Genomic DNA, 22,456 nt, shown 5'->3' with positions numbered 1-22,456 from the left:
TATTAAGATAATACATTATCTTCATTTATTACAGCCTAAAAGTACTTCAGTGGAAGCAGCAAAATCCAAACAACTTCAAATGAAAATCAAAGTGTTATTGCAAATCATGAGACTGTGAAGGGAAAAAATAACTACAGAGGCAATAAACTCTGTTATTGTTTGTGCTGTAAGAGCTTTCTCTAATTTCTTGGGCTAACAAACAATCCCATCTAATTACAGAAACATTTTTCTTGATTAGGCTTGGCTAGTCCTTGTTTGCATCTTACTGTGTTTCACGAACAGATGAACTAAGAGTTCTTGATTGTGTGACAGTCTTGGACAACTGTTGCTACAAATTTGCATTTAAAAAAAAATATCTGAATGCAGTTCAGTAACCTCTGTTTGTACCTTTCCAGGGTATCAAATATCCCACTGCACCCCTTTGGGGAAAGCCCTGCATAGAGTGGTGTTTCCCATGCAGCGGTCTCATTCCTCTCATACCTTCACCAGCAGCCACTAGTGGGTCCTCAAAGCCTGAAGCGTTGCTTTGCTGCGCTGGGTGACCCGAGTAGGGATGGCTGCTGTCAGTTCTCCAAAGAAAATCAGTCCAAACCAAGAGGGGCCCTCTGCTTTACCGCTGCGGGGTTTTCTTCCCATCTCTAAAAATTTCCCCTTAAAAAACAAACAAACAAAAAACAAACTGAAAAAACCCACAAAAACCAAACCAAAAAAACAACAACAAAAAAATCTATTGAAACCTGCAAGTCAAACTATTGGAATATGCCAGTTTTAACAACTAGTATGTCAATGACTCTTTTGTTTTCCTTTAAAAGTCTAACAAAAAGCGTCTCCTCTTTAACTGAAAATTACTCAGAGGAAAAGTCTCAAAACAAGCTTTAGATTAACACGGAAGGAATTAGAGCTTCATTACATTAAAACTTATTTTTTCTCACACATAGAATATCTAGTTTAACAGTTGCTGAGACCTGAACTGTATTAGAGTGTTAACTTAAATATTATATTCTCCACAGTAACATGATAGTTGAACTGGACAGGAAAAATACACTATTAAAGGAATCTTCTATAACTTACCTTGATTTTAGTCTCATCTAGATGAGTTTTGCCATTAATTACACCCAAAAGTCTACAATTCAATTATACAGAATACTCAAAAAATGGTCTGTTTCATTCAAAAACTTTTTTTTTCCTTCTTGCCAGGAATTGGAAACCTGCTTTAAGTCTGATGGTGGTTTAAAGAGTAAGAATTTTTCAGTTGATCAATGACGTTATATTGTATAGAAAGACAACAGTTTTGCTAAAGCTAGCACTGTTTCAGTGGAACTCATTAGAAACTTTCTAGCTAAAAGTATTTTTTCTTTGGGAAACTCAATGTATCTGAGTGAACCTAATCAGTTATGTTGTACTTTGGTAATAACAGACTGCTCAGGCCCAGCATATGCTCAATGACCGAGAACAGAGGAAGAAATTTGGGATTTCAGCTTTGCCACCTGAATGAGGTGAAGTTGAGTCATTGAACATTGGCTCATAGTGAGACTACAAATCACAAGGATCTCTAAAGCAGATCCTATCAGTGCTGAGCAATGCATGCCTGTCAGTAGGGTGTCACATCACCATGAAAATAACAGTAGCTAACAGGAAACAGTAATTATTCTTTCCTAAATAAATTTCTTTTTTCAAATTCAATAAAATCCATGTATATCCCCTTCAGAAAGTGTTGTAATAAAATTTTCTGTACTGTAAATAAAAACAAAAACATAACACATCAAAATACCATTTTCTGGTTTCAGAGAACACATTCCTCTCAAAAAAAAAAGAAAACAGGCAAGAGTGCTGAAGAAGCATTCCATACAGCAGGTGAACAGTTCACTTGCAAATCGCAATTGCAGTGATAATAGTGAGATATGATTACAGACAAAGGCAGTAAGAGTCATTTAATGGCATTTCAGTTTTCTAGCTATGTTTATCAGGATTATCTTGAGTTAAATTAATCCAGCATTTATTAATAACTTTTCCCCTTTTTTCTAATTTAAAAGAAAATACATCTTATGCAAATACCTAGACTATTTTTTAAGATGCGTGGCAGTCTAGGCTCTATGCTTTATCACAGTGACACCTAAAAACACTTTTAAATGAAGCTTCTATCAGTGTATTTAATTCTAAATTCCATTTTTAAGTCAAAGTGATTCATTTATTTTTCCTCTACTGCCCTTTCTGAACTGTGATGAAGTATGTCAAGTATCCCATGACCATGGGAACTTGTGCAGCACAGAAAATAGCATGCCTGCACCTGAAAGGACAAATTAATGCCAAAATTATAAATTGCTTCCCAAGCATGAAGATAACACGGATAGCAGCTCTGGATGAAACAAACTCTGATCTTGCTCATGTTCCTCATGGTGCCTGCCATGGTAAGAGCAATCACCTAATTGAAAAAGCACAGCGTTAATAGCTAGGTTATTTGACCTCAATTTTCAGTTCAGCTAACAACTTTTAGTATGGGTTACGGCAAGTAGCTGTGTGTCAGTTTTCCCAGGATAAAAATGGGTATTCCCCCTCGCACTGGAAATACTGTGAAGACAGTACATTTGAATTCTGAGTCAAGATGACAGATAACATTTTGCGTTCAACTTAGAAATGTAGCTGTCAGTAAAGGATGGTTAAAAATCTCTTGTGCTACTGCAGCGTGCCATTTGCAGCATACTGCTCTTCTGCTAGCACAAAATTTGATATTTGTCAATAAGTTTTATTCAGTGTAAGTACGTGTACCTGATACTACATTTGTATGCATATATGGACACATATGCAGTGTTTATTTTAATTTTTATAGACTGTATTTTTACATGGGCAGGTTATGTACATATATGATTTTTTAGTTCAAGTCTAATAGTTTCTCTACAGCTAGATGAAACTACGTCTTGTTACATGATCATAGTGTCAGTTCAGCAGTCAGTCTAAGCAATAGTAGTACTTACATAGTAAACGGTGTACTGAGGGGAAGTGCTTTAGTGTGCAGGTGCCTCTGAACTCTGTTGAGAAATAAATAATCATCAGTACTTGACTTTGCCATAGCCTTCCCTGAAGAGACACAACAACTCATTTAAATGGTTTATCCCAGTACCATGTTTAAACTTCCTAGACCAGCTTCCAAAACTTCCCACACAGTCAGTGGGAAGACATTAATACAAAAAAAGCTTAAAACACACACACAAAATTGAGAAACACACCAAAAAAACCCCACAACAAGCACAATATAAGATGTCTGCTTAGGAGCAGCTGGATTCCTTTTAATGTCGCTACACAGTTTCCCTGAGGAAGCACTCACCCTCCATGCAGCATTTCAGGAGCCTTCATTTCCAAGTTAGGTATTTTCCAGATACCACTAAGATTATCTTTCCCATTTAATACAATGTCTTTTCAATGATGTGATCATTTCTGTAGTTTCCTGTTTGTAACAAGCAAGTAATGGTATGGTTTAGTGATGGTGATGCTTCTTGTTTGTTGTGCGGATGTCTGTTTTTGTCAGTTAGGTTGACGGTTGGACAAGATGATCTTTGAGGTCCCTTTCAACCTAGAAGATTCTGTGATTCAGTGATATTTACTGCAAAGGAGGATTTTGAGGCTAAGTACCATGGTGTACAGAAAATTATGACGCTTTGAAGCCAACATGAATGTCCAGCTCAGAGGGAAATTTTTCTCCCTTCCTCTCTTACTAGTCAATAAGAGGCACCTGTAAGTACTTACAAACAGGTGAGATATCTAAAGTATAACAAGATAATGATCAGAAGTAGGAATCACCTGGCAAGCTAGTCCAAACTGCTGGTTTGGTTATTTCGAGGTACATAATTTTCCAGTGAGTAAGAGCTGAGAGGCATTCTCCATGCCTGTGAGTGGGGCAGGACAGAACCCATCAGGATGCGTATTTCAGGTAATGTTCTATGGCAGCGGCTGCTTTTAGAAGGGAAAATGTGCTAGTATGCAGAAAGAATTAATAAGATAAAGCCTGAATAAATAGGATCAATGTCAAATTTGTTCCCTGTGTTATAACCATGCATTGTAGGCAAGAAGCTGATGGTCTGTCTGGTGGTCAGAAATGAAGTTCTGGCAAAGGATTAAGAGCTCTGTTTAAAACAGGCTGAGATGCAGCTCAAAAGTAGGTGCATGTGATTAGATTATCAAACAGGCAAAATAGAAGAAAATCAGTCTAGAGCAGAGAAAGCAGCTAATAAGGATAATTAAATTTAAAAATGAAAATGGTTGCAGACAAAGCAGAGAGGAGAATGGGAACGAAAGACAGAGTCTTCTGGAAGCCCATAGGGAAATATGGAGACATAATGAACAATGAAAAAGAGAAAAAGGAAAAGGGGGGGGTGGTTGGAGAGAGAAGAAAGATAATCACAGAAAGACAAAAAAAAAACTTAAAAAAAGAGACAATGAAGATACTGAAGACATCTTCCAGGTTGTGACAAGATACTGAGTCAGCCTGTGTCCTGAAGAGGAGCTGTCAGCAACAGTTTTAAACTGGGAAAACAGAAAGGTTTTACATCTCCATGCAATTATACCTTAGGATACTAGTTGCAATAGAGTAGAGAACTCTACATTGAGAATGCAGATTTGCCATATGAAAAATAACGCAATCTGAGTCAAATTCCTTCTCCCTGTTGGATTGTATTTCCTGAAAATAGACAAGAAATTCTTCTTAATATTAAAAGACTCGGTGATATACTAAATTAAATTAAAGGAATCCTCTTGATTCCGTGGTTTGGACATTGAGCAGAGGGGTTTTTCCACATTTGGCTCAGAATGCAAAAATCTTAAAATGTAAATGCCTTGGTGAAAACCTCGAAATTGCTGTGGGAGCCTTTTTAATTATTTTTTTTTTCAACTAATAATTCACAAAAAAATAAGCAGGTTTCAGTTAGTTCCTTGCTTTACCTCGTTGTGGGGTGGATTTTTTAATGTTCTCAGAGTTTCCTCTGTGGACTAGCTATGGACAATTTACTTTTCCTGATGTCATTAATTATGAGTAACTCAGTTTATAAAATATACGTAGAAGCCATCAGCAATCTGTCATTTTGAATCTGTAGCAAAGTCCCTCATGCTCCTTGAAGAATATGGGTCCAAATTAATCCTCAGTAATTTTATGGTGTATACTTCACTGAGGTTTGATGCACTAGACAACAGGACTTACTTAGGCCCAGTCACTTTTTATGAGGTTTCTGTACAACATTCAGTAACTTCACTGAAGGCAATGATGCAACACCAAAACTGTGGTGTCTAGGAGAGAAAAACAAAATCAGGCAATTGAATGTAAATCTCACTGAAAAACATGTTAGTGGATCCCTCCTCTTTCCCAAATGCCCATCTTTTGCTGGCACTGAAATACTCAACAGATGTTCGTCGTACAGCTCCTTGTGAATCAGGATCGTGATGTCACTTCTTTCCTTTGGAAACATTTGTTCCAATTTTACACATCTGAGAGTAGCGTAAGTTGACAGTAGTGATATCACACAGGAGTTGAGCATTGTAAGCCAAGAGCTAAACAGGTCAGTGAACTTCAGATCCTGCTGGGAAGAGCGTGGCGGGTATCAATGGAGATGGTATTACTGCCTCGTAACCTTGGCAAATTAGCCTCTGGATTTTGAATAGGGCAGCGCCTCTATTAGTACAACAGGGACTTACACCCTTCAGATTTTTTCCTTAACTTTTTATATGGCTCTTCTTAAGATCAAAATGCACACCGAGAAGTGTATTGTAACAAGAATGAACAGACTATGTATCAACTTACTGCTCTTATTTCTAGACTTGAACAGAAAAGAAAATGGTTCTTGAGGCCGTGGGGATTTGAGTCGGGTGGAATGCTAGTGTCGAGAGCAAGTAAAATATTTTGTTCCCTCAGCCATTTGAAGGAAAACCTAAAGAAAGTGCCTGCAGGCTAAAACATCTTCTTTTCCTCAGTTTCCAACAAGGGAAAAATGGGAAATAGCAGGTAGCCAAGAGTAAGTTAGAATATAAATAGTCCACCAAGCTCTTACTTTAATTACAGATGTATATTCTACATGAAAGCTATAGCAAAACCACACAGCACAGAGACTCAGAAACGATACAGATGGGCTTTGTCATTATCTGTACCATGGCTGGATCCTACCATGTCTACTACAAAGACGCTTTTACAGTATTTTCTTTCAAATTACACTTATCCACCTCTGCCATAATCTGAGAGTTTCCAGGCTCTTAACTGGCTAAAAGTGCATTATTTTTTTCTTATGGACTACTGTTGAGCACTTCCTAAATACAGCAGGCTTTAAATATTATGTATAAAGTTATTACATAGTATAATAGTCTTGTTTCTAAAAGTGCTTTCTCTTTTTTGAGAACTTAAATGAGCTTCTTAAGCAGGTGTAAAGTTTGGATGTTAATCTTACAATTTCATGTTGGCAAAGCAGGTTAGATCTCAGAATAGCAAGCAAAACTAATACTTCAATAACATAGAAAGCAGTTAGCGCAGACGTGAACATTTTTCATAATAAACCTTGTGGATTTTAAGGCAAAAAATAATTTTTTATTCCTTCATCTCCCAAGCAACTTGAACCATGCAGCTAAAAATTACTCATTTATCTCAACTATTCCCAAAGTTTAATTATTTTGGTGCTTTTGGTCATTTTCTTGAGGCTTTTGGTCTGAATCTGACTTCTGTCTCCGAGTTTAAAATTCCACCTCAACGTGGTTATATAAATGCCTTTTTTTTGTTTGCATTTACAATATCTAAAACATCATTGTCTCTTTTCACTTTTGTGCTACTGGTCTTATGTAAGTACACAAGTTCATTTACAAGTTAAAGATGATTATAATATGTATTAAACTGATAGATCTCTTACTGCATTTCACTGCTGCTTCAGCTGTACAGCTGCAGTTGTTAAGGGGATCATGTAATCAGGGATGAGATCTCTGAAAAGGAAGAGAGACAGTAATTCATTAGAGTAGATGATTTTAATGTAAAGACCCCAAACACTGATGATTTTTTAAAAGCAAAGCAGCATAGCAATACCAAACTACTATAAAAATCCACAGTACTTTTGAGTAGTCTCTTTTTACATTTATTTTTGGTGAAGATTCCTGGTCCCATTTCATTCTTCTCTTTCATTTTCTTCTGAATGAAGCTGGTACTTCACTTGTTTTTAGTCCACCTGCTAACTGTTGCTTTTGCACAATTTCTTTCTGAATATTTTCAATATATCTGTCTTGAACAAATCTTTGAAATGAAAATGTTTATTTTATCCCAGGATAGAAACTTTTCTCTGTTGGATGCTTTCATTTGACCTACCGTCCCCTGAAGTTCTAACACATTTTGACAATTGTTCTAATTCCTATCTCAAAAAAAAAATAGATATTATTTCACTGTGATTGACAGTGGAAACTCTGCAGTTCATTTCAGAGCTGCAGGTAATTAGTCAGTCAGTGTGCTTCAGTTAGATGGCAGAATTTAGTACTATTTCGTGAGCTACCCAGTCGTAAGGGCATGACAACAATGTGTCATTTGCCAAGGACTGCAAAATGAAAGCTTTCCATTTAGAATGGTATAAGAAAAAACTTCTACAATAAGCTCTGTTTTTAATACTGGATCACCTCTGAAACTGCTATCAAACTGTGCTTTGACCACATCAGGGGAGCATTTGATTAACTACCAACAAGAAAGAATCCAGTGAACAATGAGACATCAAAGACGACAGCTTTCTGACAGCATTTATTGAGCAGTGATTAATGAATGACATAAATGAAGAATGTATAACCTCCAGTATATTTAAGAGAGCTAATCAAGTATCATGAGGTGAAGTTCAAAAGAGTCATTAACTGGTAAAAATAAAGAGAAGCAACTAAAAAATATGATTAAAATTTCACATTTCCTCTGGTTTAAAAAAAATCAATTGTATAGGGTGACAACTAATATTCATATTGCAACTTTCTGTTGTAAAAAGAAAGATCTTAGTTTAATTTGGGGGAAAGATTGATGTTGATTTCAATAAGCATTGCAGTAACACTTAAAATACTGTCTATGCCTTAATAAAAAAGTCCTTATTTACTGTCTTTTTTTTTTTGTAGCTAGTCACTGTTGAATTTTCAATGGGAAAACTGAAGAGTTCAAGGAAGAGCAGAAATACTAGAAACATCAGTGACCTGTAATAAAGGAAGAGGTAATTGAATATTATTACCACTTAATCAGGTTTTTTTGTGCCCTTGGTTTATGTCACCTGTAACTAATGACCCATATGTGTCCGTAGCATATTTCACTGCAATCAGATGGAACGTTCAGACCACTGCTAATCCTCTAGTTGGATGATACGTCTCTCACGCACTGCAAAATCCCATTTGTACTAGTGTCAAAGTGTGATGTTGTGGTCAGAAGCTCAAAACTGAGAAAAGTAAAACTTTGGCCAGTTTGTGCTGCTTTCCTCCTGGCAGCTGCTTGATGCTGGCTCTCCCCTTCCAGCATGTGTTCCTCACCACTCTACAAGGTGCTCTGCTATAAATGAACACGTGCTCCCTGCATGGCTCCTTCCTTCCGTATTTCATACTGCATAAACTGCCTCCAGCTGAAGGGAGCCAGGTCCAGTGTTGGAGACCCTTACATGCAGACAGGAACCTAGTGGAATTCACAGTTCTGAATTAGGTACATAAGCTTCTTTTTCCATGGAGGAAGAGCTGGAAACACACTGGGATCGAAGCCAGCATGTTAAATGGTAGGCTGAGGATTCTGCATAAACAATAGCATGTGCTGGGCACCAAGGTTTGTCTCAGTCTTAACCAATTTCTTAAAACTGAACAAGGCACCCATCCACCATTGGAATGAGGCACAAACAGTACTTTTCTCACAAAAGGGGGCCACCAGGAGCCCTCTGCTCCCTTTTGCAATAGCACAAAAATGAGGACAGTCGTTGGGATTAGAAGCGATCAGATTCAGCTCCCTCCTCTGCCTACAGGGATTGTTAAATCTCTCAGAAGAGTCCTAATTAGTGTGCTATGAAGTATTCTGTGGAAGAATGCTCTTGGTCGCTCCTGATGTTATTGCACTTGGCATTAAATAATTAAATCTTTCCTGGAGAAAAGATGCAAGGGAGAGGCGGGGGACAGAAGGGGGAGGGCGAGTGAGTGCACCAACATGACTTTTAAGCATAATGTCTGAGAAATTCAGACTTATATTCTCATTCCTATAAATACACCAACATTTCACGCTACATAGTCACTGAAGGACAAAACAGGCACTTACCCATCCCAAGTAGCTCCCGATCTAGTAGACATGTCAAATTTTCTTTTAATTAAATGTTAAGAGATTTTTGGGAGATTCACAGAAAATCTGTTTTTGTGGATGCTGGTAGCACATCTTTCCTGCAGGGAGGGTCAGACACTGTCACCGAGCAGAAAGGCATTGGTGTCCCTGAGAAGGTGGATGTGGAGATAAATCCTTTCAGCTAGGATGCTGAAGAGTCCAAGGCATCTAGGTGGGAGAGATTTACATACATGATCTTGATGCTTCTGAAGTGAAAGTTTAGCGTGTGATAAGGCAGACATGTGGCTGAAGTATTTAATTTGATTAGAAAGCTGTAAGACAGAGGCTTGTGTGAGTGCTCCTGAGTGTTGTTTTTCTGACTTGGGACATGAAAACAGATGGAAAAGAGCTGCTCTATTCTATGTCAATCATGTTTGTGACTGAATGCCCTATATAGTTCTACTGATACAGCTACTTAAAACCGTAAAATTGTATTGTTCGGGGGGTGGGAGGGTGGTGTGTTCTGTTGTGAATCAGATTTTCTTTCTGACTTCAGTGCTGGGTAGTAATATTTTTTTGTGCATCCTTCTACATATAAAACACACTAGAAAGATGTGCTTGGGATATGACATCTTTGGTGACAATTGTTTAATTCTATCTGTTGTCTGCGTAGGTAGTAGCCTAAGCATATATAGTTTTCAGAAACTGCATATTGAGGCAGTGATGAACACATTCAGTAATTGAATAAATGTTATTTCTGGGCTTTTTGTAATGCTTTAATAATACAAAGTGATATCTGAAGTTAATATTTTTCTGTGTGCGATGTAAGATGTAACATAGTAATAAGAAGTTATCTTGTATTACTCCAAGACGGTAAGCTTTCTGCATTTATCAAAAGATCTTTACTCGAGAATTCTAGCATTGCCTTAGTCAGGCTAAAAGCAACATTTCACTGCTTTTAAACCCAGGAAAAGGCAGTTATAATTAGTAATGTTAACTGAAGGCTTTCAAAGACTGTTACAATCTGAGAAGCCTTCAAGGGTTAGGAAGGGCAAGGTCAGACTTCCCAGTGTTATGATCCTATTAGTACAGAGCACTTAAGCTAATCTGTGCTGTGTTAAGACTAAGTTAACACCAGTGCTCAGAAATGGTGTTGGAAGTTCAATAGGCAGCACTTTAGAGTTGATGTAACCTTGGAGCTTCTGCACGGCACAGAAATCCTCCCTGGCACTGACTGATACACTTGTCTTATTAAGTGCTCTGGCTGCAGGTGCACCATCATTGTTTTGAAGAGAACTTGCTGTACAGCAGCTTTAATAATGCTGTTTGTGGCTAAATAGTCAAAATACCAAATATGCTCTCTCCTTCTGGCCCGGCTGTGTCTGGAAATCTAAGTCCATGCATCTTGCTGGACTCATATATACAGATTTATATTTGAACACAATAATGTTCTCAATTTGGTGGTACAGTCTTCAGTCCCGCATTATCCCAAAGGAGGATTCATTTCAGTGATGAAGGAAATTATCTCTGTATATAGTTTTTTCTGATATTCCTGTGACTCAAAGGGACATTGTAAGTGCAAAATAGAAAATTAATATTTTGATCTAAAGTGACAAATACCAAGGAAAGTTATTGAACTCATATTCATCTGAATCCTGGCAAAACCTCTGGTGTCTTATGGCATATTCTCTGTCTTCAGCCATGTTGCAGAAACTAGATGGCACTGCAAAGATTTACATTTTGCAGTGTCTTTATCTGTGATGCTGCATGAAATTCAACTGTAGTTAGATTATGAAGGCACACTCTTCCACGCTCACAGGGAATAGAAGAATACAAAGCTTCTGAACTTGAATGAGTTTAAATCCTTCCAGTCTCAATACTGCAACATCCCTTTACTTTTAGAAGTTCGTATTGTGGTAAAGAGGTTATCTTTAACTGAAATTAGCATTTGTTACTCAGTGTGGTCATTGTGGAATTTACTGTCTTTGGGTTTTACTAGCTGTATCTCTCTTTCATGTCAAGATGCACGTAGAGATACGAATGAGCAGCCTCATTGCTGCCTGCTTGTCAGACCGGGGTCACCACCCTTCTGCCTGTGTTAAAGGCGTGCTCTTTGACTCCGATATTTCTCCAGGCCCTCACATACGTTACAGGTTTGTTCTGTGCAGGCTGTCTAAGGAAACGCCCGTCACAGCAAACGGCTGCCTCATCTCAACACTTTGAGACTCTCAATAGCTTTTCAATATCCGCCCGTCTTGAGAACTGCCATGTGCAGTTTCTCAGATATCTCTGGGAAGCTGGTCTTCCGTATTTCCTAATGCCTGTAGCAACTCCGTCCTGGCATTGCTTTAGTGTTGCCTCCTGGCTCTGAGGTGAGCAAGAAACTGCATCTCATGCTCATCAGAATTGTGCTTTCCTGTCTACCTCTTTCTAATTATTCATTGGCCTTTTTTAATTGAACTGCAGGATGTTTACATCAATGATCATTCCTATTCCATCATACTTTGACTATGATAGAAAAATAAAAAAAACTATGGAAAAACAGCTTGTAAGTGAATTTTGAAAACAAAGTGATAACAAAAATATTTCTTGCTGTTTACCCCATCTTAAATAAAAAAGTACCAATTAAACCATGAAATTTGCTTAATAAGCTAGTCACATATGTAAAGTTCAGTTATGCTGATGTTTGTTAATAATCAGGAGATTATTAGAATACAGCAGATTTTAAACACAATGTCAGTGACTCACTGAGCCATAAAATGGAGTATGTCAAGCCCTGGGCATGCTCTCTGCTTCCGCTGCTCTCCTGTCTAGTGTGCATGAATCCAAACCCTGGACTCTTGGGCCAGTGGGTTGCTGAGTGGGAGCAGGATGTTAGGTAAAAATCTGCAATTTATACTCGTCCATAGCCTGGCTGCTCAGGCCTCTTGGCTCTATTCATTTTTTTGATTCTGCAGTAATCCAAGTACCTTTTTTTTTTTCCTCCAGGATCTCCAATCTTACTGCACTAGTTTTTCTTCTGGATTTCAAGAGTATATTACTCTTTCACAGATTTTTCTTCTATTACTTCACTTGTTCTACTGCTGCTTATTTCCGTAGAGAATTAACCTCAGCTAAGAAATTTCCCTAGAAGTGCCAGGGGCTTGAGAAAAGTCTATCTCTTTGCTCCCCTAAATTGGATGGCACAATCTATGTCTATAAAGCCACCACGTGAGAGAAAAATTAAGCTTGATATTGCATAAAAAACCGTATCAGTTTGTCTTCATTTTATCTTTTATCCTGCATTAGTAGTTTCATGGCATCTTTCAAGAAGGACCATTTATCTCAGCAAAAGTGACAGGTGTTTGCTAGAGAAGTAATGATACACAACTCACTTTTCCTCTCCTAAAACCACTTCTTTTCCACTGAAAGTTCAAGGTTCTGCTTTTTCTACTTGTGTAAGCGTAAGGAGTTACACCAGCAGAAATCTCCCTGCCTATTGCAGGGGGGTTGGAACCAGGTGATCTTTAGGTCCCTTCCAACTTAAAACCATTTTCTGATTCTATGACCTATGCTTGCATAATACAGGGTCTTCTGCCAACACAGCCTGTGGCCATGGTCATATCAAAGCACGGGATTTCTGGTTTTGACAAAAGCAGCACATTCCTCATTACGTTGCTGGCACTTTTGCAACAGTTTCCTCTGTTACCAGTATAGGACATTCTTTTCAAGTTTTGTTCTGCTGCTTCACCTGGTGCTGACATATACACGTGTCTATTCAAATCTCATTCCTACCAATCTTCTTACTTCTATTACAAGTCTTTCCAAGGACACTTGGGCAATATCCTGAACTGAGCAAATTAAATTGCATTAATATATGAGCATTGTTAAATGCATTATATACCAGCCCTGAGATACCACCAGTTTTATAGAACTTGCCCTCCAGAATACAGTAACAACAACCTGCTAAATATGTAACTCTCCCTACCCAGATTGTTGCCTACAGCAGGTATGCTTGTCTTTTCCTTCTGCAGTTGCCATTTTCCATCTAAACACTGAACTCTCAGCTGCATTCTTCTTTTGTCATAATTTTATGCTGAAAACATGGAGACTTCTGGAGAACAGTTACTCAAATAGTAGTAAAAGGCAATGCATGAGTCCTGCCTTCTGCATGGCTATTTCATTTACCTATGACATTCTCAAGCTTGCTGGAGTATCTTTAAGAAAGTAAGCTAACTTAATTGCAAAGTCAATGTTAAATGAATTTATAAGTCATGCACACTTTGCACAAGTATCTTCTTCCATGAACTTTAATTGTCATCTTAACTCAGCTTTCTCCTAAAGGGCTTTGAGAGTGATAATCTGATTCTCTCATCTAGTTTCACAAGTTACAGAGAAACAGAGATGATTAACTACTGGCCTGGAGCACAGAATCCTTCAAATGCATAATAGTATTTTAGGAGTCTTAAAATATAGTAAGCTCAGTGCTTTCTTTTTAAAAATACATTCAAGGTGTATACCTGAAAAATATGCTGCATAATGAAAAGAGATATGAAGTGACAGTATTGAGAATAACTTATAAGGATGACTTTTGCCCTTCAACTCCTGCTCTATACTGAGCATTTCTTTCACATATTACTTTCCAAGTAGATTCTGGTACCAATAAATAATGTGTCTTTGAAATGGCTAGAAGTAAAGAAAGTTCTGCGCCTAGGAATGAAGAACACTTTTTTACAGAATCCTTTCCACCCTCCAGACTTATTCTGGAAGCAATCTTCAACTACAGTGAATAACCCACTCAAATTCGAATGGGCAATCAGTCGTAAGCTTGTCTGAATGCCCAAGGGGGCTGATACGCTCCTTAGTTATATGAAGGAGAGAGTATTAAATAGAAAAATTCAAGAAGCTTTTCATTTAATGTGACTGTGATAGTAACAGCAGTAAAGTATCTTAGTCTGCTGCTGTATACTTGATAAGGTACACGTGCAAAGTCCAGAAATTTGTGTGACACACTTAAGTGTGTTTTCTGTCACCTGCCTCAGTGACCTCGCAGCCTGGGAAGGTACAGGAACTTGGGGTAAGCTCAGAGCCCAAGAGAAGCAGATTTGAACATTTCCTGGGAAGATCCTAAGAACATGAGCATTGGTGGCTCTGCACACTTGGTGCAGAGCAACTGAGAAGTGGCAAAGAGAAGGTCTATATAAGGAGGAGTTTTCCTGTCAAACGAAATTCTGTTCCAGAGGTGCTTCCCCATTTCAGAGCAACCCATTGCTGTAGCGACACCCTTAAAACTCAGTAAAGCCACTGTATGGCTAAAAAGGCTTACGAATTCAGTCTGAGCATTAGCTCTAGTAGAGAAAAAGCTGGATCTTGTACAGCGTATGTCATGGTTTAGGCCAGCTTGGCCAATGGCAAGATGACAGATGCTTTACCCCAGCTCTTCCTCAAAGGAGGAGAAAAAGAGAGATAAAGAGATCTATGAGCTTAGAAAAAACTAATCTACTGTAATGAAATAATAAAACAAAAAAAACCCAGAAATAGATACAGTATATATAAAAATATACAAAACCATGTCAAGCTTCCAGGAAGACATACCAGCATGCACTGGGAAAGTTCCAGACTGGTCTCAGTGATGAATGAGAACTGAATTCCAGAACTCACTGATGGGGATCAAAGCAGAGAAACTCACAGGACCCTCCTCACTGAAGAAGAGCCCTTGAAGAGGAACCCACCTAATGCCCTTTGACCCCTCAGCTCTTATACTGAGCATAGAAGATGGGATGGAACACCCTATTGGTCAGTTTGGGTCACCTGACCTGTCCACATCTCCCCACAGGTGTGACCCATCAGCTGACCCTGGCTCCCAAACCAACAAGGATAAGCAAGAGCCTCTCTCACTGAACAGAAAGCCGGCTTTGCTCCGCGACAGACCAGGATAGCCAAGATGCTGAACAAGCCACCACTGGAAGAATTTTATTTAAAATTTTGGTAGATTCTCTATCAGCAACTTAAAAACCAAAAAGGTAAGATTTTAGTTTTCTTTGAAATGCCCTAGTGAAGTGGGAATTAATTCAAGACAGTATGTTGGTTTGAGTGGAGCAGGAGGCTCTTAGACATCATAATCATCGTTCTCTCTGCATTTAAGAACTTTGAACCTTGACTCTTACGCATTCTTGAATGTGTTGCCCTTCCCTGTCAGCTGCCGTACAGCTGTCAGTAGGAGTACAAGTTGAAAGGGACTAAATTGTCTTGTGGCCAGAGCTGTGTGCTAGGAGAATAACGAAAAGGGAGCTTGTATTTTATCACATGAAGGAAGTCCTCTGTTTCTGGCCTCCTGGACAATAAACTGAAATAGTACCCCATTAATTGTTGTATTGAGAAAGATTTCCTTTCCTGGAGTTCTAATGTAGTTCTAGTAACAGTTGGGGTGGTTGTACAGGTTTCCTCTTCTTTTGTGATAAGGAATGTGTTTCTTTGATATTGGTGGAGGGACATGATTCTCTTAAGTTTCTGCGGGTCAGCTTTACATTTTTATTTTGACATTCAAATTATAATGTCATTTATGTGCCAGAATTATTCTTACCAATGCCAAAACCTGCCTACAAACTCAGTATCTATTTTCAGATATGCATATTTGAGATGCTATGCTGTTAACACTATTGAAGTTCATGTTGCTTTAAAAAAAAGTCTACTGTACTTGTATCTATCTCTCTTACAGCCTTTTCTTGGTAGTAGAGAATACTATAAATGATAGCTGAAACTGGTAATTAGACAAGACTTCCCTTTTTTGTCCTGCTTTTCTTGCTGTAATGCGTTTTGTCTGTTTACTGGCTTGAGGTCCTTCCCCCCTGTGAGACTTATCTTTTTAATGGCAGTCATTTTTAACACGCACAATTTTTCTGTAAGCATGACATTCACTATCTCTATAATAACAATCATTTGGCTTATGATTTAAACCATTACAGCAGTGTACCATGCTGTGAGACTCAAATGCTGGCTTCGCTTTTACATTTGTTTACTTTCCTATCAGCATGTTGACAGTTCATAACTCTTGGCTACTTCCACATTGACTGCAATTTCTGTCTAGCTCTAGTGGAAATAAAGACAACTGCTTTTTTTGGATTACTTGCCGAAGTATGTGGTAAAGGCTTGGTAAACTCCTAGGAAGGTACTGAACTAGGTAATCATTCTAACATGGCATGAATTTGCTAGTGAAGCATGAAATAGGTGTAGCCTCATTTTTTTAAAACATAACAGGGGTTGGAACTCTATGATCTTTAAGGTCCCTTCCAACCTGAACCATTCTATGATTCTGTATCTGAAGTGTAATAGACACAGATCAACAAAAACCGTTTAACAACATAAATATGAGATGGGATATATATTAACTACTAAACTAATGTGCTGACTTCTGCCCGACCCTTTTTTTTTTTCCTTGCTCCACCCCTCCTCTCTCCCCCCATGAAGAATATTGCTCCATTTAAGGGCTGCTTCTTTACTTGCACATTTGGCCATGATGCTCTTTGAGAGTGAAGAAAACAGAAGGGTCTGTTTTAGAGGAGATGGTTTTATTTGGATCAGTGGAATTTATTTTGATTATCTAATGGGTCTATGGAGACCTCTTCTCCCTGCAGACATCTTACCGATTTGCCCACTCTTCAGTTTTCCAACTACATCTCTGTAGCCAGCCCAGCCAGGAGGAGCATGAGAGTGCATCGCTATGAAAACTCATCTTAGTGCAAATGAACTCTGGAAACTTAGCACAAAGAACTCTTCAATATGAGTAAATGACTAGGGGTTTGGTTTCTAAGAGGTTTATACCTTGGATAAATTGAGTGGAGTTTTTTATAGCTGTTTCTCAAGTCATACCTCTGCCATAAGATTCTCAGCCACATTTTGAGTCCTGTCCTATTTCAAAGAAAAGATCTAAAGAATTTTTTACATGGAAAGGAATTATTTTTCAAAGATATCCAACCTGAGGTGTACATACGTTTAACTTGGGCAATGTTTTAAGAGGCAGACAGTTTCTGGTCTGCATATTTTAATCTTAATGAGCATTTCTTTATAAAATACACTCTAGTATTCTGGTCTTCAATACATGCAAGTGTAAGTGTTAGTATAGCTCATTTATATATTTAAGTAAATGATATATTTATACTACATATAGTATAGATCAACAGTAGAATGTGTTATATGAAAAGTTACACTTATTTAATAAAATCTCATTTTCTAGGCTTTAATACTTATGAACTGGGGAGTTTATACTTTCAGATACTATTAATGACTTAGGAGTATGTTATGCCGTACACGGGTACAGTGTTACGCAGTTGCATAGTTATACCACAAGTTTGTCTTGATTATATTTAAGCTTCAGGAATTGTGTGATGGAAATTTCTGAGTGGCTAGAGTTGTAGTGTATTTTTTGCATATGGCAAGTATTGTTCCTAATGAATGGGTGTGTAACCTGTATCTTTTTTGGGTAGGACTGCAGGAGCCAGGGGGTGGATTTCATTTGCGTCTGCTTTTTGCTGTATGATCTCCTGTATACCTTGAGGGTACCATGCCCATTCTTGATTTCTGGAGGTGAAAGTGTTTGTTTTGTTTTGTTTTGTTTTCCCAGTTTCTTAACTTTTTTCTGGAGGTGAAAGTGTTTGTTTGTTTGTTTGTTTGTTTTTTCCCAGTTTCTTAACTTCCTTATTAGTGTTTCAGTGAAGCTGTACGGTATAAAGTAATGACATCTTCTAGAGAATATAAAATTTAAAATTTTGGATCATGCTACTACAGAAATATTTCTGAACTCTGCTTTTCATTTATCTTGCATTCTAGCATCTGAATTCGTAATCTTGTAAAAGTAAGTGGGTAGGAGGAGGGTAGGGGAGAAGCTATTCTTGAAACAGTCTTCTTCCATTTGGAGTTTGCCTTTCGTTTTTGTCTTGAAATTAAAATTGATGGACAGAGAATAATTTGTGTTAATGCAGCTGTTATTCAGTTTGAAAGATGACTAACAGGAAGATAGTGCTCTTAGCTGGGGAACAAAGGGTGACAAACGTTATTCTGCACATCAAGTTTTTCCGACACTGCCTCTGAAGTACACGGTACATTTGCTTAAAAAAAAAAAAAAAAAGGAAAAAAGAGCATTTCAACCAGTACAGTGTCAATATGCTAGAACAGTCTCCTAAACCTCTTGTCATCTGTGATAAGGACATCAATAATAGTCATTGTCAACCTTCATTAAGCTCAGATCTTCCATTTTTATGTCCCTCAGGATGTTTTTCATTGATATTTTCCCTGGAAAGAGAAAAGGACCTACATCAAGCTAGTGCATAAAGCTTGATTCCTTTCCTCAGGGCTCTTATTACAAAAGAAACAAATTATTTTACTTACTCTTTTTCTGTTTGTTTTTTTTTTTTTAATTATTATTGTTGGCTGGTTTTTGGTTGGTTGGTTTTTTTGAGTTCCTCTAGGGTGATTAACCTATTTCTAGATGCACAAGAACCCTTGTTAATCAATGCAATAAAGTCTAAGAAAGGGGGAATGTTCCACTTCCAAACAAATAAAAATGAAGATGTCAAGAAAATTAGATCCATGCTTCTCCTTCTACAGGGATTTGTATCATAGCTGATATTCCTTAGTTTATGCATGTCTAGAGTTAGTTTTTTAGATTTTCCTTAGCTCTTGCAGGTTGAGCCACCACTGACCAGCACCACGTAAGTTCTTCAAGTTTTTTTCAGAAAAGACAACCAGAAAGATAAAATTCCTGACTCTGGATTGAGTTTGAAGCCTTTTCAAGCATGGGAGGAAGGTAGTTTGGAGAAGAGACGTTGATATGTTGAAAACCAAGTGACTTTACTCACTATTTGACTTTTACTGAAGTAAAAGTCACTATTTGACTTTTGCTGAAGAGAAGCAAATTATTTGTAAATCCATTCAACGTTACATTCTTTTCAGTGCTCTCAGCAGTTCTTTCCAATGGGAGGAAAAAATATAGCATGTCAGAGGAGGAGGGCTCACACATTCAATACTGCTACAATTAACAAGCAATTGTATGTATTGTACCGGAAATTTTAGGAGTCCATGACTTGAGTTCTTGCTCCTCTTCAAATTTTTTCCATAATATTTCCATATAATAATATTTTCTCAGACCTTGTTAGAGATTTTGGCTAGAAATAGAGAAATATTCTCACACAAAAAAGAAAAGAAAACTTGTCTCAAAAATACTTGTAAGAGCAAGCAGACTTTCATGAGGCTGCAAAGAATTGAAACCAGGTATTAGGTCCAAAAAACACTTCTCATATTTTATGTTAATGTCTAATTCTTTATCTAAAATTCAGAATATCAAGCCATTTTATGGAGCTGTTTTCTCATCCCTTTCACGTACAAATAAAATCGTACAATTTAACACTCAGCTCTGCAAAGTCACTCCGAGAACAGAAGAGTTCTCATAACTGGCAATTTTATAATCCAGGAAGCATTTAAGCATTTTGGTGCCAGCCCTGCAGACCTCTGTGTATGGAACTGCACAAGTTCTAGCTTGTAAATTATTATTTAGATGTTCTGTAACTTTTACTAAAGATTTGGTGGTGTTACACTGACAGTATTGTCTCTACCTGCCCAAAAGTTGAGCACGTTTAGTAAAAAACAAATTACAGCACAAAATAGGTCTATTACAAAATCCCTTTCACTGAATATAATTTTCTGCTTTCAACTAGATCTACCAAAAAATCATCCTTTTTTCCCTGTAACTGGTCTAGCTAAGTTCAATTGCATGTTCAGTTAACAATCCAGCTGGTAGTAAAGCTTGTTAAAGAACTGAATATACTTCCAGCCTGGTTATAAATAAGTCTACTCACAATTCTCATAATCTGAAATGAGTTTCCAACAAATCTAGACTGACCAATTTCAAATGTGAAAAGCTGTAAAGTCTACATAATCTTCATTATGACTGGGAGGTATCTGAGATGCTGTGATCATATTTTTGATATGGCTAAGAATCTGATGAACAGAAAGACATCCCTGCTCAATGTTGGACCTGGGGTACATGAAATAGTAAGTCTTTCAAAATATTTATCAGTGGAGTTCCAGGTATTAGTTAATTTCTTTGCTTGTTTGTGAGGTTTTTCTGATTCTTTTTTTCTTGTATTGCATTTTGATCAGCCAGTCCCACTTGAAGTTTCATTAGTGCAGTGTTTGCAGTGTTCTTTCTCTAGTGTCACTTCTAAGAGACTCTTCAGGTGGCGAATGTACTCATCATCCTTCCTTTGTCAGTGTTACGAGACTTCATTACAGTGTGCAGGCACTTAAAAGGGCAGTGCCTACTGCGTGAAAGACCTGTGCAGCTTATGAAAGAAGATATCCTATAGTGTCATTATGAGTTGTCAATGCAATTGTAGCTAAGGCCATTCCCACAACATATCTAATTCTGTTCCCCTCTGACCCCTTTCATGCCAGAAAATGGTAGAATTGTGCAGTTGTGTCTTTGAAAAGTGGCATAGAGCCTGGCACAATAGATTCCTTATAATATCATACAGCATATTGAGCCAGACCTACAGAGATTTTGAAAGAGATGAAATTAAGCTGATCATCATATGGGAGAGTTAAGACTTATCTTCAGCCTTACACATAAAACATGGGTGTGTTTTTTCCCCATTGAAAGCCACTCTATAAAATGACGCGTGAAATGATCATGAAAGTCAGCGCTGGCCTGAAAATGTACCATATTTTTTAAAGTAGTTCAAATCCAAGGCTTCTGTGTGAGCCTTGGTAACACTACAGTACTGTCTGACACAAATCCACCAAAGGGACCGTGCTCTGTGAAGCAACTTAAATGTCTCTGGCATCCGAAGTAGCATAATGCGCTGAGTTTCTTGTGTGTGTGAGAAAATTGAAAAGACTGTTTTTCTCTAATATGGGTTACGACTGACAGACAAATTATGGTTTTCTCCTAAAGTGGACTGGAACCGGTGTGACACAGCCCTTTCTTATCCCCAGCCTAGACGCACAAGTTACATTAGCTATCTGACCCACGTGTCGGTGGGAAGGTGGTCACATCTTCCAGCTATTGCAGAGAAGGGATGGAGGAGCTGCAGGATCCTGCTGGTGTAGTGTAGGGATGACAGACATGCGTGTGAATCTTGAATTTATATGCAGGTAAGCACTTTGCTTCCTCACCTCACTTTTACACTTCGCTAAATCCAGATTTAGTGCCTGATTTTCTTCTTGTTACATAGTTGCGAGGGCACATAGTCTAGAAAATCTTGAATTGATTTACCCTTTTTTCCTCTACCTTCCCCATTTTAAAGCTATAGTTCCTGGGAGAAGGCACAGGAATCTGAAAGCAAAGTTATGTTCACCTCTTGGCTTTCTGTTGTAAGCACAATACTCGGAGTGTTTTCGCCATATTAATGTGTAGCTCATAATTGTTAATATTGCCAGTGATTTACTGATGAGCCTCTTAACTTTAAGCAATGCTGTGACTCAATCCCTTTCCCTGTAGCATTAAGAACTAATTTGACAGTTGCTACAGGCAAAGCTGCAAGATGACTCAGATTGTCAAATGTCCTTTGTCCTCACAAATGCAAAATCCTCCAGCCAAGTTTCAAATGCAATTCCATTTTATTCTAATTTATTGTTCATTTCTCTTCTTGACATAGCAGCTCCCTAACAAGTCCGTACATCATTACTTAAATGCTTGCTCACAAAGGACTGTTGTCAATCACTGGCACAGAACATCAAGCAGAAAGAATGTCTGATCAAACACATTTTGAAAGGTCTGCCACAACAACAGAAAAGCTGAATCAAACTGGGGGGAAGGGAAGGGCTAAACAAGACTTATTTTTATCAAGCAGATGAGATTATTTTAAATAGGCCTAAGACTCTGAGAATCGTGTGGAATTAATTCATTTCTAGATATTTCTTAGACTGCACATTTTTTTAAGCATTGATGATAATGGAAGTGGTGTATAAAATACTAATACCAATGGGCGCAGCAAAAATGAACCATCAGACCTTCCTGGGGCTGAAAAGAACCTTGGAGTCAGCCTGAAAATTACTAAAAATAAAATGAGAAATGATTGCTCTGAGGGTATATCACTCCTGGGTCATCTGTATTAACAGTAGTAAGAGCATTTAAATAATCATAATTTTTTCATGCATCTTCTTGAGTCAAAATCTTGATGTTATTTGTTTTAAAATACCCACAATAAGAGAACATCTGTG

General features: G+C 37.8%; 2 long non-coding RNA genes across 4 annotated transcripts in view; one reads left to right on the top strand and one right to left on the bottom strand.

The window, feature by feature from the left end:
- Nucleotides 1–486: 486 nt before the first annotated feature.
- On the bottom strand, nt 487–3,722 carry LOC106895764. Its single transcript, XR_001413506.1, has 3 exons — nt 3,323–3,722; nt 2,973–3,026; nt 487–651 (listed from the first exon to the last, which is right to left on the bottom strand). It is a non-coding gene; the product is annotated as an uncharacterized LOC106895764 (long non-coding RNA).
- A 4,375-nt stretch (nt 3,723–8,097) lies between these two features.
- Nucleotides 8,098–22,456, top strand: part of LOC106895758 — a 38,994-nt gene continuing 24,635 nt past the window's right edge. For all 3 annotated transcript variants that reach the window (XR_001413500.1, XR_001413501.1, XR_001413499.1), the window contains exons 1-2: nt 8,098–8,189; nt 15,078–15,264. This is a non-coding gene — a long non-coding RNA (uncharacterized LOC106895758). The remainder of the gene's footprint in view (nt 8,190–15,077; nt 15,265–22,456) is intronic.

This window comes from Calidris pugnax, unplaced genomic scaffold (genome assembly GCF_001431845.1).
Source record: "Calidris pugnax isolate Ruff unplaced genomic scaffold, ASM143184v1 scaffold38, whole genome shotgun sequence".
NCBI classification, from domain to species: Eukaryota; Metazoa; Chordata; class Aves; order Charadriiformes; family Scolopacidae; genus Calidris; species Calidris pugnax.
The sequence above is the reverse complement of the archived record's forward strand: the minus strand, read 5'-3'. Positions and strand labels throughout refer to the sequence as shown.